Here is a 15978-nt window from a genome sequence, read left to right as displayed (position 1 = left end):
TCACAGTGCCTAGAGGAGGCCTGTGGACTTCGGCGATCCCCTGAGGTTTGAGTGAAATATCTCAACAACTGGTAGATGGATTGTCATTTCATTTGGCACATGCATTCATGGATAAACTGTAAGGACTTTGGTGACCCCCTGACTTTTCATCTAGCATCAGCATCACTGCTGTGGCTGTGCATATACCAAGTACACTCAGTATATGCAAATGTAATATGTACATATATTAAATTTCCATATATGAAATTTATGAACATATAACATAAAAACCTATGTGTAAAAATTACACATAAAACCTTTTGAGATTGGAAAAATTGATTAACTCTGTCTAGCCCATACAAATGTGTATGTTTATATATATGTATGCTTATATTGCAGATGTATATATGTAAATACATACCCAACCCAATGCCTGTCAGTATATGTTGATATTATATACATTAGGGTCCAAAAGTCAAAAAATACATATATGCATTTATTATTATTATTATTATTATTATTATTATTATTATTATTATTATTATTATTATTATTATTATATTTTTTTAAATATATGTACATATACAAATTTTACTATGGGTAATTCATAATGTTATAAACTTATATCTTCATATATCCAAAGGATGTATATAAGTTTGGAGCTCAGTATCTTGATGAAACACACTGTGACACATGGACAGGAGGAGCCAGACATCGAACCAACAACCCTACCCTGCCACTGGAAAATGATAAATGGTCCAAAGGGAGCAGTGTGAAGCAATGAAAATGTCATTCCTAGGGTGTGCTGTGGAAATACTTAGTGGCTCTGAATTCTTAGGATGTCTCTGCAAGTTGTGAAGCGAAATGATGTGCTTTGAATACTATACATGAACACACACACACACACACACACACAAAGAGAGAGAGATAAGATTCTCCATCTTGCTGCAGTGCTTGAACAAGTAAACTGCTGTGAATAACCTGATTTGCAAAGAAATAAGCTTCCCACGCTGTCCATAAAATCAACCATGAAGATCACAAACTAATATATACAGATTTATAAGAGGCACTGAGGAGAGAGACAAAATTCTGTCGGCGCTTGTGTGCATGAAGTTGGGAAATAAAAATTGAGTGGAGTGGAGGGATCTGCATAAGCCCACACCAGCCTCCTTCAGTCCTTATTCATTACTGTCTCTTTCATCCTGGTCCTTTCTCCTCTCGCCTCTTCCCTTCACTTTACATGAATTAGCGCTAATGAACCGGCAGATATCGTCTCAGCTTCATTTGCAGCCAAAAGCACATCATGACATCAGTCATTATAGCATCTTAAACTGAACTGCAGCTGCACTGCAGCCAATGAGGAGGCTTTCCTTCAAGTACACTTGGTTTATACTTCTCCTTCTATCTCTGCTATTTATTTCACTTTTCATGTCTTCCAGGAGATACTGTCTGAAAATATTCCTGTTTTTACAGTGACTTCTCTCGCATCAAGTCTACAAGTCTGCAGTGGTGGACTGACCAACTGTTACTGCAATCCATAGAGCCAGTGGGGCTAAAAGAGCAAACAAACACTTGGGTAGCTATGCATTCTTCTTACTTTCTTCCTAATCCCTATTTAAAACACACAGACATGCATGGACTGCCAGTTATCATCAGACACCCAGACTGTGTGAGTCCAAGTGGTCCACTGAACCACTTCTGTCAACATTCAGAAAACACAATTATCCTCACTGTCAGTGATCTGGGCTTCAGACATAAGACAGAAATGAGAATATGCAGCGTGTAGTAAGATCAAATGTAAGTCATTCTAAAGCAGGAAATCAAAAATGCGGATTATAACAGCACATAAGTTCCTGGCAGCCAAGAAACCGTGTCAGATAATATTCCTGACGTACAGGTCACACATGACTCATACTCAGTCAACAAGGTCAACAAAGTGAAACAAATATTTATCTGAGCTTCCATCATATTACAGTTGTGCTGTGAGAGTTAACACTGTCTCATAGTTTGATCTGTGTGCTGCAGTAGGCGTGGTGACCTGACGCAGCCTCCCTGAGTACACACGGCTCACATTCCCGCCGCCGCTCTCTCTGCCCTGAGCAAACATGAGCAAGGAGACAGTAAAACTTTGGCTTCTGATGCCTCAACTTCTCAGCCCTGCACTAATGACATCTCAGAGGAGAGCAGGGTGACTTTCCTGCTCTCTCATCACAGCGTGAGGAAGGTCTTCATCTTTCCCACCATTCACTACTCATGTTGTTTCAGCATTTAATGGATCATTTGTCATAGAGTCTGAGCACTACCCTGGACATGTGGCTACAAAGCCACATTGTGGTGTTCTTGGTGTTCTTGTAAGTGTGTGGCATTTTTCCACCAGTCAGTGTGTGTTTTCTGCAGGTGGCACAGCTCACAGACAGATGAATCAATCTGCCAATTAAAGACCACAGGTGTACTGGCAGCAGCCGGGCCGTCGTTGGCAGAAAAGCGAAGTAGATGTGGATAAGAAATGAACATGGGATGAACATAAATACAGTCATTAATGAACATTCAGTGGTTGGAAAGAGGAAGAGATAAAATGTGACTTTTAAGTCAGAAACCAAGGCCATGCGTTGCCTCAGAGCAGTTTCAATCCTTCAATCTCAGATCTGAGCTGCATGTAGTTCAGCAGTGGAGTGTTGTTTCAGAAGGAAAACCTTCAAATGTAAATAGTTTCATTGGGAAAAAACAGTGGGAGATGACTCATTTTATTTTTTTACCTTCTGACATTACAGATGGGTCCAGGTTTGTGCTTTATACACCGAGTTATATCTGACTTTGTATTTAATCACTCTGTAAATAGCAGCTCTGTTGGCCTTTAAAGGACAAATCTGTTCATATTCTATGTTTCTCTTATTGTCAACAAATGGTTACTAACAAATATTATCTGTGCAGCCAAAGCCTGATATAACTTATTTCTCTCCAGTGTTCTTTTAAAACTATTAAAAACACATCACAGAGCTCAGATACCAGAGCTCCTTTATTACGACCAACATGGGTACTGCAGTTTATTTCACATGCACCGTCCTGCTGCTACTCCACCAAACCCACAGCTGAAAATCATCCTCAACAAATACCCTGTTTACTCCGGTTTGTGTAACGTTTGCTAAAAACTACAGTGGCCAGCTGTTTCATGTGGTTACTTCATCTTTTCAAATAATGACATTATGTCTGTATGTTCTGAAAGCCACAGACAGGGAAGCAAAGTCTGAAAGTATCGAGGGACAGATTTTTCTTGGGATTTGTTTTTTTAATGTTTGTTTTCCCCTCTGGCCACAATGTTTTTGCTCTTGTGATCAGACCCATAAACATCTGTTTTCCCCAAGTATGTGTTGCCTAGTTTTTGCCGAAAATGTAATTGAACTAAATAAAAGTGGTGACTGTCAGACCTGATTAAGCTGGAATATGCTGCTAACTGGAAATCAGCACAGTATGACTGGTTTTGCTGGAAGTCTGTGTGTGTGAATGTGATTTTGTTACTTGAGCAGCAAGTAGCACATAACACAATATTCGTCTGAGTATACACCAACACCAAAGCTCACAAAGTTAAGCAGTAAATGAGAGGAGCATGCCCATCCCCTGTATCTCTGTCTCCCTGTTTCGTTCTACATTATGCAGTGATACTCTGTGGTAGGTAAAGCACCCACCCCTCCATATTTCTGCCACTTATCCGGGGTCAGGTCACAGTGGCAACAGGTCAAGGAAGGTAGCCCAGAGGTCCCTTCCCCCAGCAACATTTTGCAGCTCTTCCAGGGAGATCCCGAGGCATTCCCAGGTAAGATGAGACATATAATCTCATATCAATGTGCTCTGGGTCTGCCCCGAGGACACCTTCCTGAGCCCAGTCACCCTGGAAACTCATTTCAGCCTCTTGTAGCCGCAATCTCATTCTTTCGGTCACTACCCAAAGCTCATGACCATGGGTGCTAAATCGAAAGCTTTGCCTTCCGGCTCAGCTCCCTCTCCACCACAATGGTGCGGTGCAACGTCTGCATTACTGTTGGCGCTGCATTGATCCACCTGTCCTCTATAATCAGGAAATGATGGGGAAAAAAAATCATCAACAATAAACTACATAAACCACTACACACTTATGTAAGACAGGGCTACGGCTTAGTGACATGGTTGAAATGTCCACAATATGAACGTAGATCCCTTAAACGTCCATATACAGTGGCTTCAGAAAGTATAGTAGAAAAATAAAGCCTAGCATAGTTGATAAATGAAAAACATGTTACCCATAAATCCACACTTAATAAATGACAATGACAGAGTAAAAATATGTTTTTAGAAACTTTGGCAAATGTATTAAAAATCAAAAACTGCAATGTCTCATTTTCAAAAGCATTTAGGCCCTTTGACATGATGCTCCAAATAATGGTGAACTTCTTCCTGTTTGTTTTTAGATCTGTCTAGAACTTGACTGGAGTCCACCTGTGGCAAACTGAATTGATTGGAAATAGTTTAGGAAGGCACACACCTGTGTAGATAATGTCCCACAATTCACACTGTATGTCAGGACAAAAACCAAGTCATGACGTCCAAGGACTCTCTGTAGACCTCCATGATAACGTTGTGATGAGGCATAGATCAGAGCCAGGGTATAAAATCTTTTCTACAAAGCTTTGAGTGTCCCAGGAGCACAGTGGCCTCAATAACTGTCAGATGGAAGAAGTTTGGAAAAACTGTGTAACAGGGTTAGAAGGTCCCTGTGTGTTTTTTGATCTGCTTTTAATCCAGAAAAACATTCAGTTCAATCCATCAGCAGGGAGGGGGTTTAACCAGGGTCATGGAAGTATAGATGTTCATCTGTTTCCATTTGAACATACACAATTTCATGAAAACTCAGCAAACTGCATCTGCTGATGAAGATCATGTAATATGATAGAGAGCTCCAGAACAACTAGCGAATATATACAAAAACAGGGCCAAGTGAACAGACTCTGTAAAAGCTGTTATACAGCAACATATTAAATATATCTGACCTAAGTAAATAGAAATGAGGACATTTGCTTTTTTTTTTAAATCTTATTTTATGTATTTAAAGCAGCAGTGAAACTGATTTGTTAGATTACATTGGTATGGTGAACCCTATTCACACATAAAGCAGACATGCAGCAACACTGGTACTGTCATCATGTTTCTGACCACCTGATCAATGTAAGTCAAATATTCACTCTCACCTTTATCTCTGTTTTGCTCTCTACCACCTCTTGAGGGACACATCTGTCTCTTTACAGTAGCTGTAGCTCATTGCTAAACCTCAGTCAAATTGATTTTTACAGCAATGAACACTGATGCACTATTTGCATTTTACTAGACCAAATTCTTTTTATGTGTCAAACAAAACTTTAAATTGAGCGTCCATGTCGGCTGCAAGTGAAAAATGGTCATGTTAAAATGTAACATAGCAACAGCACGAGTGGCATTAGTATAAGAGTCATAAAGTCTGTAAACTGACTCTGATTCTCGTGCTAGCAAACATTAACCACCGTACTGGTCTTACAAGAGGTAAGGATGTGGCAATAAAGCCCCTTGCTGTGTGTAACTGAGCTATGGTGCACGACATTGCTCACACATTTTTTAATTTGCGGAAGGAAGATTGTGTCATTTCATCTTTTATATGTTACACAGTCTTGCTAATTAGTTTTGTTGTTTTTAAATTACAGCTTGCTCAGAACCATTAATTGGTACAACACAAATGTGTGTCATGACTCCTTGATAAGACTGTGTTACTGCAATATGATTTTACTGCACTTGGATAAAACGGAAATATCACCCAACCCTGAATACACCTAAACCGAGACATCGGCGTCTTTTTCAGCATCCTGCACTTTGCTCAGCTCATGTTTCTTCCTCTTGCTCACTCTTCACTCTCCTCAGCAGCAGGGCAGCAATATCCCAGAAGCTTTGAATGGATCACGCACCTTTTCGCTCTGTGTGAGTACAATTACAAAACCTTTCTGAGAGAAAGTTAAAGTGGGATGAACTAGGTCATGAGAACACTGTATGGTGTGTGGTGTATTTTTTTTCCCCGAGAAATGTGGGCCACCCTCGTCCCTCTTTGAATTGAAAATTCTTCAGCTCCGACTTGTTATTTCAGAGAGGAGCAGCACCAATCTTTAACTCGGGAGAATTCTTTTGCCCTTCAAGACAGCAAATAAATCATGAAGAATCTCCTTCACCATCAGCAGATTCTTCATCTCCTGGGAGGACAAGGTTTTTCCAGATAATTTCCCCTGGCGCTACATCGTCTAGCATGAACACAATACCACACAATGCTTAGATAGAGGGCTATGAAGAGCTGTGAGTCCAGATCAGTAATAAATTATAAAAACTTCCTGTTCCATGTAACAGGCAGTTGCATGAGCCTGTTGACAAGTACTCTGTCTTGATGGTTTTCTTCGGGATGAAAGCTAGTTAAACCTGCAGCCTATAATGCACCGTGGCTCTATTCTATTGCTTTAATGTATAACCCTAAATCCTCCTGTGGTCACTCACAGGATGCTGTAGATTTTCTTCTTAAATCATTAATGTGACACAGAAGGCAGTGGACTCTGATGATGAGTGGCGAAGAGCGTTTCTCTTGACCATTAAACAGCAGGTCACTCCAACACACACACACACACACACACACGCACACACACACACACACACACACACACACACACACACACACACACACACACACACACACACACACAGGCAAGCTCTAAGTGTAGAAATCATTAATTATTCATCAATAAAGGTCAATAATGACACTTCACAGCTGCTTACACCAGTGCCATGACACACACACCAGAGATTATAACATATAATGATATACTGCAGCCCTGGGCTATAACAAGTAGGGGCTGTTTTCTGGAGTCTAGGTACCTACTCTACATCTTTAATCACCACCTGTCATCCGTGCATATGCTATAATACCTCACATCAGACAAAGGCTGTTGTTCATGGTAACAGGTAACAGGACAATGATTTTCTGTGTTTTTAACAAATATCATGAAAAGAACGAAACCAATACTGAACTGACCAACTACAAAATATTATGTGTGTAGTTAAAGCCTGATATATCTTATGTATATAACAGATTTGGACTGAGTGATGTGTTCCTTCATTATAAACATGGGTACTACAGTTTATTTTGAGTCAGTCCCACATACATTATCCTGCTGCATAAATGCTGAATGAGTATTAATCTGGAAGTAAAAATTGTTCCCACTTACTTACTTTTTGAGGAATATCACAGTGCTAAGTAATTTTAAATGACTCAGTCTTTCAAAAAAATGAAATGATACATTTGTGACAGAAACAGACAGACTAATACATAGATGGTTATGGTTTTGCCATGGAAAAAGAAAGAACAAAACAACAGAATATAGAAAAATATTGAATATTCCCAGACTTTAAACCCAAATTGAAATGGGATTGTATTATGTTGTAAATGTAGAGTATTTTCAACCCTCAAAAGACTCTTTCGCTTTTCAGCCATCAATCCCACACGATGTTAACGAAGTATTAGACTTGGACACTGAGACGTTTAGACACTCCCAGTTATATAAACCTCTCCCTGTAGGCTAACTCCAGAGAAAATATCCGGCTCTTTAGTTGCTAAATGCTGCACTATGTGAAGCTGTGGCTGTAAAATGAAAACAATGGTCTGAAAGACACTAAAACACTCCAAGCTAATAGGAACTGCAGGTGATAATTGTCTGTGGGGTCATCACTACGAGCAACACCCTTCACATTACACAGAGCCATTTGATCCACAGTTAAAATAAAAATATTGATTAGTGCAGCTTTTATATCTCATTGGTTGGTTTAACCAGTTAACAGACATCCCCATTTTTGTGCACATGCTCAAAAATAATGTGTCCTAAACAAAAAGGTTACTGATCTTAAACCCTTTTGATTACAGTCATAACTCAAGCAAGCAATCACAAACAAAACTGTGCAGGTTTTGGACTTTTCTGCATGACAACATGTTCATTGGACTAAAGCTGGGTTTTGTTCACTGGCATCTTGTGCTGAAAATGGTGTGGCTGTGTTTTCCCCTCACAAACATCCTGAAGATGTAGGAGCGGCTTTTCTGCTGTGTGTGCCAACCTGTTACAAAATCAAAGACAGCTATTGCAGTGATATGAAAATCCTAAAATGCTTTGCACAGATAGAATAAGGAGAATTTCGAACAACGTATAATTTGTCAAGGTTGTGTGAAGATGAGCTCGGTACAAACCAAAACACACCTAAAGTAGTGCTACCAAGGCCAAAGTGTCCCACGGGTGAGACTGTGTATTTTAAAAGACACCTAAACATGAATTCCTCAGGATAAAAGCAGCTACTACTTGTCCATTGCCTCTTGTGAAAGGAAGAATCACACAAGGCAGGGTGTGAAATGACCTGACTCATTTGTTCAAGTAGTAAATCCAGGGGGAAATATCACGACGATGACAGATGTAGTGATGATCAAAGCGCAACAACACTCAGCAGACATAAAATTCAATTGCTTTTCTGTGTCAACAGTCAAAGTGCTCTTCATAAAACAGAAAGCAAACACAGCATCTTTCTCATCGTTTATGTCTTTTACAACAGAGTGCTGTGCAGATTCTGACGAAGGTCTATATGCATGCTGTTATATCTCAAAACAGTTTCCAGCTCGCTCAGCTTATCTCAGCTTAAAGGAAATGAAGCAAATAGCATTTATCCTGCTATCTCAGCTGTGTATCTCCTCACGTGTAATCCACTTCCTGAGATCGGATGTGGTCCTGTGTTCACAGCGAGGTGAAATCAATAGGCAACCATCGTCTTCACACAGAGCTCTAGATGAGATCTGGCATGCTGGAGGGGACTGGAGAGGATTCTGGGAAAAGACACTGGATGGTTTTGGGCGGAGAATTAAACAAACAGCACATTCAATGACCATGACGTGTTTGTCCAAGTGGAAAGTATCCCTGTCTGTGTGTGCTTTACATTTAAATGGTGACCTCTCTGTCTGTCTCTCTTAGACACACACACACACACACAGAAAACACCTCAGGGCAGATAACATAGTCGCACCACTGCAGTGCACTAATGACTTCCTCCACCCCCCCACCCCCCCATCCCCGCGGAGACCTGTCAGATATGCTGTCCTTGTCTCTGCCAATCAAATGAGAATCTGTCTGCAAACATTCACGTCACTACTCCTCATCGTCTGGACTCTCTGCATGTCAATAACTCTGCTGAAACACAGTCGTCATGGTTTGTCAATCAGAATCCAATTGCAAATCTTAATTACTCGGTAGGCTTTGCAGGTGAGTGAAATGACAATGACGTTAGAGATATGAATAACTCACCTCTGTCAAGCCTGACACTTCGCATAATCGTGACTCGCATTCTGTTCTCACCAGATGTGGCCTTTGTCTCTGATTATGAGTCTATAGGACAGGTGATGATGTCAAATTACAACTAGAAGAAAGACAGATTTCACCAGAACAGCTATTGCTTGGAATAAACCAGTTCATATGTCTGAATGCAAAAGTGTTTATAGCTTCTCTGAATAGCCAGGGTGAAAAGGTTTCCACCATAGATAGAGGCTCCCTACAAGGAAATGCCGAGCTCAGGACAGCAGGTTGTGGGGAGTAACAATACTAACCTTCCCGTCCAGGGGAAGGAGCAGAGCACTGAAGACTTCAGTACAGTGCAGACCGCAGGTCGTGTGAAGTACTTCTTTTCAGGAATATTAATACCTGCAGCCGTCGCTAATTCTGATTTAATAAAGTATGGGTGGATGGGTTTCAGATGCTGCTCTATGATCTGACAGGCACTTTTATTTTAAGCAAACTGACCCATTGAGAAAAGTGACGATAACAAAACAGCAGACTTGAACTACAAAATATAAGATGATAATACGCTTATAAAATATGATTGACTGTTGATGAAATCATTACTCCACTTCAACTAAAAATATAATATAATATACAGTTTAAGACTTCATACATGAACAGTCTTACTCAAAAAAGAAAAAATTTAAATGGAGGACTTACATGTATATTTAAATTGCATGTTGTTACTTTTAGTAAGTAATCTTTTCTCCACTACTGCCAGGCTTGTTTTTCAGCTTACGTATTTCTGTGTTTGACCACCACCATTGTTCAAAGTAGTAACATTTTAAATGCTGCCTTTACAGCCAAAGAGCACATGTCACAGCCACCGTAACATTACAGCTCTCCAAGGAGCTGCTGTCTGTAATGACCTATCAAGCCTGGGGGCCTGCACAGTTTCCTGCAGGGCTCAATGGAGCAGAAAATGGGAAAAACAAACCAACAGAGTTTGTGCCTCTAAAAACCTTACCCAGAGTTCCCCTCTCTGACGCTTCTGTCACGTTCGCCTGCTTTCACCTTCAGTGACCTCTCCTACATTATTCTTATCTGTATGCTGATTTTGTCCAGGCATTGATAGGTTGTTTGTGATATTTCACTCACTAATTAAGAGGAAAGTGCAGCATGAGCTCAGGAAAAGGCTGCCACTCCTCCCAACAGACCAGCAGAGCCATCACAGAGTGTGAGACAGAAAATGGATGATTGGTTTGGTTGGTTATGTTGTGTTGTTGGGTGTGACTCATGGAACCAAAGAATACCAGGAAGAGAAAGGGAGATCGGGACTTTACGGGGGAAAGGATTAAGACAGTTAAACCAGGTGCGAGACTTTTCTTCTCCTCATTTACCAGATAAAGCACAGACCAATTACTGTGTGATTGCAAAAAGCTATGTTTTCCTGAATACTTTCACAATCGACTTCTTTGAGGCAAATAGTTTCATTACATAAGGTTCACGTTCAAGTTCAGGTTTTTTGTTGTCATTTCCACACATATGCTTCACATTCCTACACATTCATGTTGTTCCTCATGCACCTTGTCGACATAAAACTATGTTATAAAACCTACTCATGTTAAAAATCTGTTAAAATTGCATCACCAAGATGAAAAGATTAAAGATTTAAAAAAGCCTCAGACCATTTCCTGAGCTGGGAGGTCTAAAGCCAGTGGAACGTGACAAACGTTGACTCAAAACATTACTGCATTTCCAGATTTTGAAGCCTTTGATTCTTTGTGCAGTGCAGAGAATAACAGACTAACAGTAGTCAGACTCCAGTGAAACTGAGCATCAAACAGCAACTGATGCCTTAAATTCAACTCAATTTGTTGGGGGCAACTACCTGTTTGGGCTTAAACTCAGGCTCAATCTGCGCAGTATCTGGTGTAAGAGTCTATACAGCCAAGCAAGAAGCTTGTACTTGTTTCTAGCTGAAACATGGCAGCATGCTAACATGCTAATGCAAAGCAGTTATAACATTTACCATGTTCATCTCAGCGTGATGCTGGATTCAAACTATGTTGGCAGAAAGGGAAGCACGGGAAAAACACCCCTTATTCCTACAGGGGTCGGGACGCATTAGTCACATTTCACCAAACGCTAACCTTGTAGTCACACACCAGCCTTAATTAGCCGCTTTTGCTGTGTTGTATTTGTAGCAGTTCATTACCTCCTATAAAATAAGATCGATGTATTGTATTAGTCTTAATATTCAATTTACTGTTTTATTGTTCTGATGGCCATTAGGGTTTAAACATTATGATATCAACATGGCATTAGCTTGTTAACATTTGCTAATTAGCACTAAACACAAAGTACAGCTGTAGCTGATGAAAACATCATTAGTTTTGGTCGTAAGCGTCAGAACACTTCTAACCTGACCTGATGATGGTGCTGGGTGACCCTGTGGGCATGATTGGATCAACAACCAGGGTCAATTGCTCTGGGGCCACTCACCCATAGTGGCTCTAAAGGCCTCAGATGACCTGTGCAGTACTTTATGACTGGAATAAGAGCAAATTTGTTTGGCAATATGCGGTAAAACTAAAATGTATCGTGAAATTATCAGAACATCCTTCCTGCATTTTATCTTATTTTGTGCCCCTGGCTTGTTTAATGGCCCTGTGTCATATTTTTTTAGCATCTTAAATATTTAATTTGAGATAACACTCACAGTACATAGTGCATTTTCTAAAATAGAATTGCTCTCAATTAAATTATAAATGTACAGAGGATTCAGCCTCTTTAATGTAAGTAAAGGACAGGTAAACAAAGGGCTTGTTGAAAGCTACACATCTTTACATATCACATCTATACTCTGTTGTCACAGCTGTATCCTTGATAATATCATAAACTCTTTGCATTAAATATGAACCTTATACAAGCAAAGGAATTATGCAGTAAACACAATCATTATTTTCTTAAAATAACACAGAGACAAATCTAAATAATTATCCACTTCTTTCTCTCTTTGCTGTTCTCTTTGCTGTTCTTATTTTTCTACTCACGTCAGCAAAAATCCACTCAACTCCAATGCAAACATCTGAATCCTTATCTGTAACCCCCCCTCCCCTCCTTCTCCATCCCCATCCGCAAATCAGTTATCAGTTAGTTTGTTTCTTAATGTGATTAATCACACAGAGGACCAGAGCTTCTGTGAGACAGGTGATGGAGATGCCAGAGACAAGTTGTGACCCTTGTTCCCTCAATTTCCACTAAAATCAGCTCTTTTCGTGTCTGCAGTGTGGGAGAGGCTAATTTATTCTGCCAAAACTGCAGTGAAAATGGTTCAGATTTCAAGCCACAGTCTGCTGTCAGCTCCACAGATCTGGCACTGTTTCGACTTATGATAGAAACTGTGAGACAGGCTCAAGTGCAGGCAGTCTGAGTGTTGGATAAACACGCACCCTAATGTACACAAACAATGTGGAGTATCCGAAGTATCTAGTCTTAGGGAACCAAATCATTAATAAAACTTTATTTTTACTGTTAGCAGAGATTCTCCCGATAGAAAAAAGACACAGGGAAATAGACCTTTAGGGAACTTCGCCAGAAATCATCAACAGACAAAACTAAGATTATAAAAATAAGAATTATGTGCATCTTTGATCTTTTATAACACGCACCTTGCAGAACCCTTTTGTTTTTCAGACACGTGTTCGATATTCTCATGCTGTTACCATGAGCACTTAAAGAACAAGGAGAGCTGAGAGCTTTTTAGATCGAGGTTGGATCTTATTAACCTAGTTTCAGTCGTGGCCTCTGCTGCTGCTGCTTCTTCACAGAGAGAGAGAGAGGGAGAGAGACATAGAAAGAGAGAGGGAGAGGGAGAGAGAGAGGGAGTGAGAGCTCCCCTTCTTTTCACCAACATGTCTGAATATTTCATAGCGCTCCATCCCTGTTTAACTGCTGCTTGCCTGACACATTTCACATTTCACCGTGCTTCGTCTTGTCAAAGCACGACCGGCTAATGGAGAGAAGGGGGTCCTTTGAAAGTCTTCTGTGTGTGTGTGTGCATGTGTGTGTGTGTGTGTGTTCTGAGCAGTGTTACCATTAATCAGAGTGTAACATCTGAACAGCACGTGTAATTTAAAGCTGAGTGGATGCTAATGGACTATGATTTTTTTTTTTTTAAGATTAGCCCTGTGTCATTTCTGTTTTAGTAAACTGAACAGTAGCGTGGCTGAAACATTAAGCAGACATATGCATAATGAAATTCTGTGCTCGGAGGACAGATGGGTGTCTGGGCTGACCGAGCCTGTAGGACAGATCGATGAATAAACATCTTTCAGCAAAGACAAAACTCCTGTTTAAGAGAGGTGAACATCGAATCCTCCAGGTTTAGAGCACTAAAACATTTACTGCATCTATCTACAGCATCAAGACAAAAACAGCATCAGTACCCAGCTGTTTGATCTTTGTTTTCACTGTTTTTTCAGGTGTCAAAGGAGTTTATTTGCACAGGCTCATGGCGGTGAGTGAATTTCAGATGGCCGTGACATTCACTCTAATACGCTACCTGTGAAACTCTAAACAACAAAACACTTTCAGTTCCACATGCCAGCTCTCAGCATCCCACACATTTTAGGAAAATCCTGGCAATGTATCAAAACAACTGCATCTGCAATATAAAAAGCAGGCAGCTGCCAATATTCAGAGCACAGAACATTTTGACAGAAAGGGCATCTGGATCTGTGTTTCAGCAGCCAGAGACAATTACTGAATTATCACGTATGTGTCTCTTTTAAAGATCAGACATGCTCCAGAAACTTGGACTCAATTAGCTGCTTCCTCAGCACCGCTTTCAAATAGGGCACCATTTTTGAACGAAAATTGAGGCATTTTTGACAACTTCAGAAGGAGGAGTATTTGGCCTCGGTTAGTATTGTGCATGCAAAACACCCACAATTTTATTTAATTAATATTCACTGAATGATTAAGTAGAGAGAATATCATTTTGACTCCATTGTTTTTACTTTAGGCTCCACGGCGCCTGCAGCTGCAGCACAGCCCCCACCGAGGAGCAAACACTGTTTTCCCTCGCAGCGAAAGGAAAAATGAGTGAGGAAATGAATGTCACAGAGCAGCGACAGAAAATGTGGTGAAAGCCCTACAACCCGTCAGCACAGTAGAAAATCCATGGTTTAGGTTTGAAAGTTAATTCATAGAATCAAAATCAATCAAAATTTTTTAAAAAATCATAGTTTTTTTTATTTGTGTCAGTGTCTTACTTGTCTGCTAATTGGTCACTAAATCACAAATATTAACATGTTTAGAAGAAGGTAGATTCAACTTAAACATTACATATATAGACGAACAACGTATTTAGTCATTGAATTTGGAGAACTTGTTTGGTGCAAATATTCTGCATCTAGTTTGTTAGTTTGATGAGGATTTGATGGATAAACACCAGCAAAGAGATTTTCACCAACAGAAAGTTGTACTTATTAATGGCTTATATGTAATCTGTAAAGCATTAATAAACAAATTATTAACAATTACAAACCCATTAATTAGTTATAACCCTTTTATAAAAAAGCAATACCCCTACCTGTGTAAGCAAAGCAAACCTCCAACACTGAAAGTGATGGGCACAGAAACACAAAGTACACAACAGATTGTGTGTACCAATATTCAGTGACACTCCAGATGGCTCTCACAATCAGGTAGACAATGCAACTACACTACCAGAGGAAAAAAAAAGAGCCAATGAATAAATGAACTCTTCTTGTGATCTGGCTTATATGAGGAAAACAAGTACAGCAAAATACCAACACAAGGTCAAACAAGTCGAAGACAAAAGCAAAATAAATCCCTTTTAGTTCTGTACAAGTGCGTCTTTACAGACACTGCATCTCAGTGGTGTGAACCAGCACAGTGAATACAGACATTTCATAATGGACTTTGCCCTTTATAACAAATATGGGTGAGGTTGACATGATATTCTACTGAAACCACTGATCAATGCTCAAGATTATGTGATTTAAATGTGCACGTCACTGAGGAGTTGATTTTTAATCCTTCACCTGTGGGTCTCCGGCTATAATGACATCATAAAGCAGGTGACCTTCTCCCCAGTATCGATAAGAGCGCTTGGTTTGACCTAATGATGAACAAAACATCGCCTAATCCCTAAATAGAAGAGAAACATGGAGTTCAGGTGCAGACTTCTTGTATTTATAATCTGACTTTTTGAGATGAAGATTGATACCGCTCGTGTATCTGTCCGTTAAACATGCTTATCTTAGCATAAAGACTTGAGAAGGATGCAAACAACTCGCTGGCTCTAACCCTTAGACCAAGTCATGCTAACAATTTCCTTGTTTCCCTGTAGCTTCATATTTAATGGAGAGATATGAGTGGTAGCAACCTTCTTATCTGACTCAAAGCTCAAATACATGTATTTAGTGAATACATGAGAACTATAATACAACTGAGAAATTATTCCTCTAACATTGCATTAGCCTGCTGATAATTCAATAATATTCATTTATATAACTGTATCTTCACAAAACTCCCATATCAAGATATTGTGGTTAACAGGTGTGAATGAAGTTTCATTTTACCAAAATCTGCCCTAATGTTAAATCGAAAATATTTAGAAACATTT

The 15978-nt window shown here is 39.8% G+C and overlaps 1 protein-coding gene across 3 annotated transcripts in view; it reads right to left on the bottom strand.

Annotated features, from left to right (window-relative positions):
- Window positions 1-15978, bottom strand: part of sytl5 (synaptotagmin-like 5) — a 42354-nt gene that overhangs the window by 20616 nt on the left and 5760 nt on the right. The window lies entirely within an intron of this gene.

The sequence above is a fragment of the Trachinotus anak genome, unplaced genomic scaffold (genome assembly GCF_046630095.1).
Source record: "Trachinotus anak isolate AG129_WGS33_773 ecotype Australia unplaced genomic scaffold, CSIRO_AGI_Tana_v1 ptg000001l, whole genome shotgun sequence".
Classification (NCBI taxonomy): Eukaryota; Metazoa; Chordata; class Actinopteri; order Carangiformes; family Carangidae; genus Trachinotus; species Trachinotus anak.
Note: the sequence above shows the minus strand (reverse complement) of the source record. Positions and strands in the feature narration are given on the sequence as shown.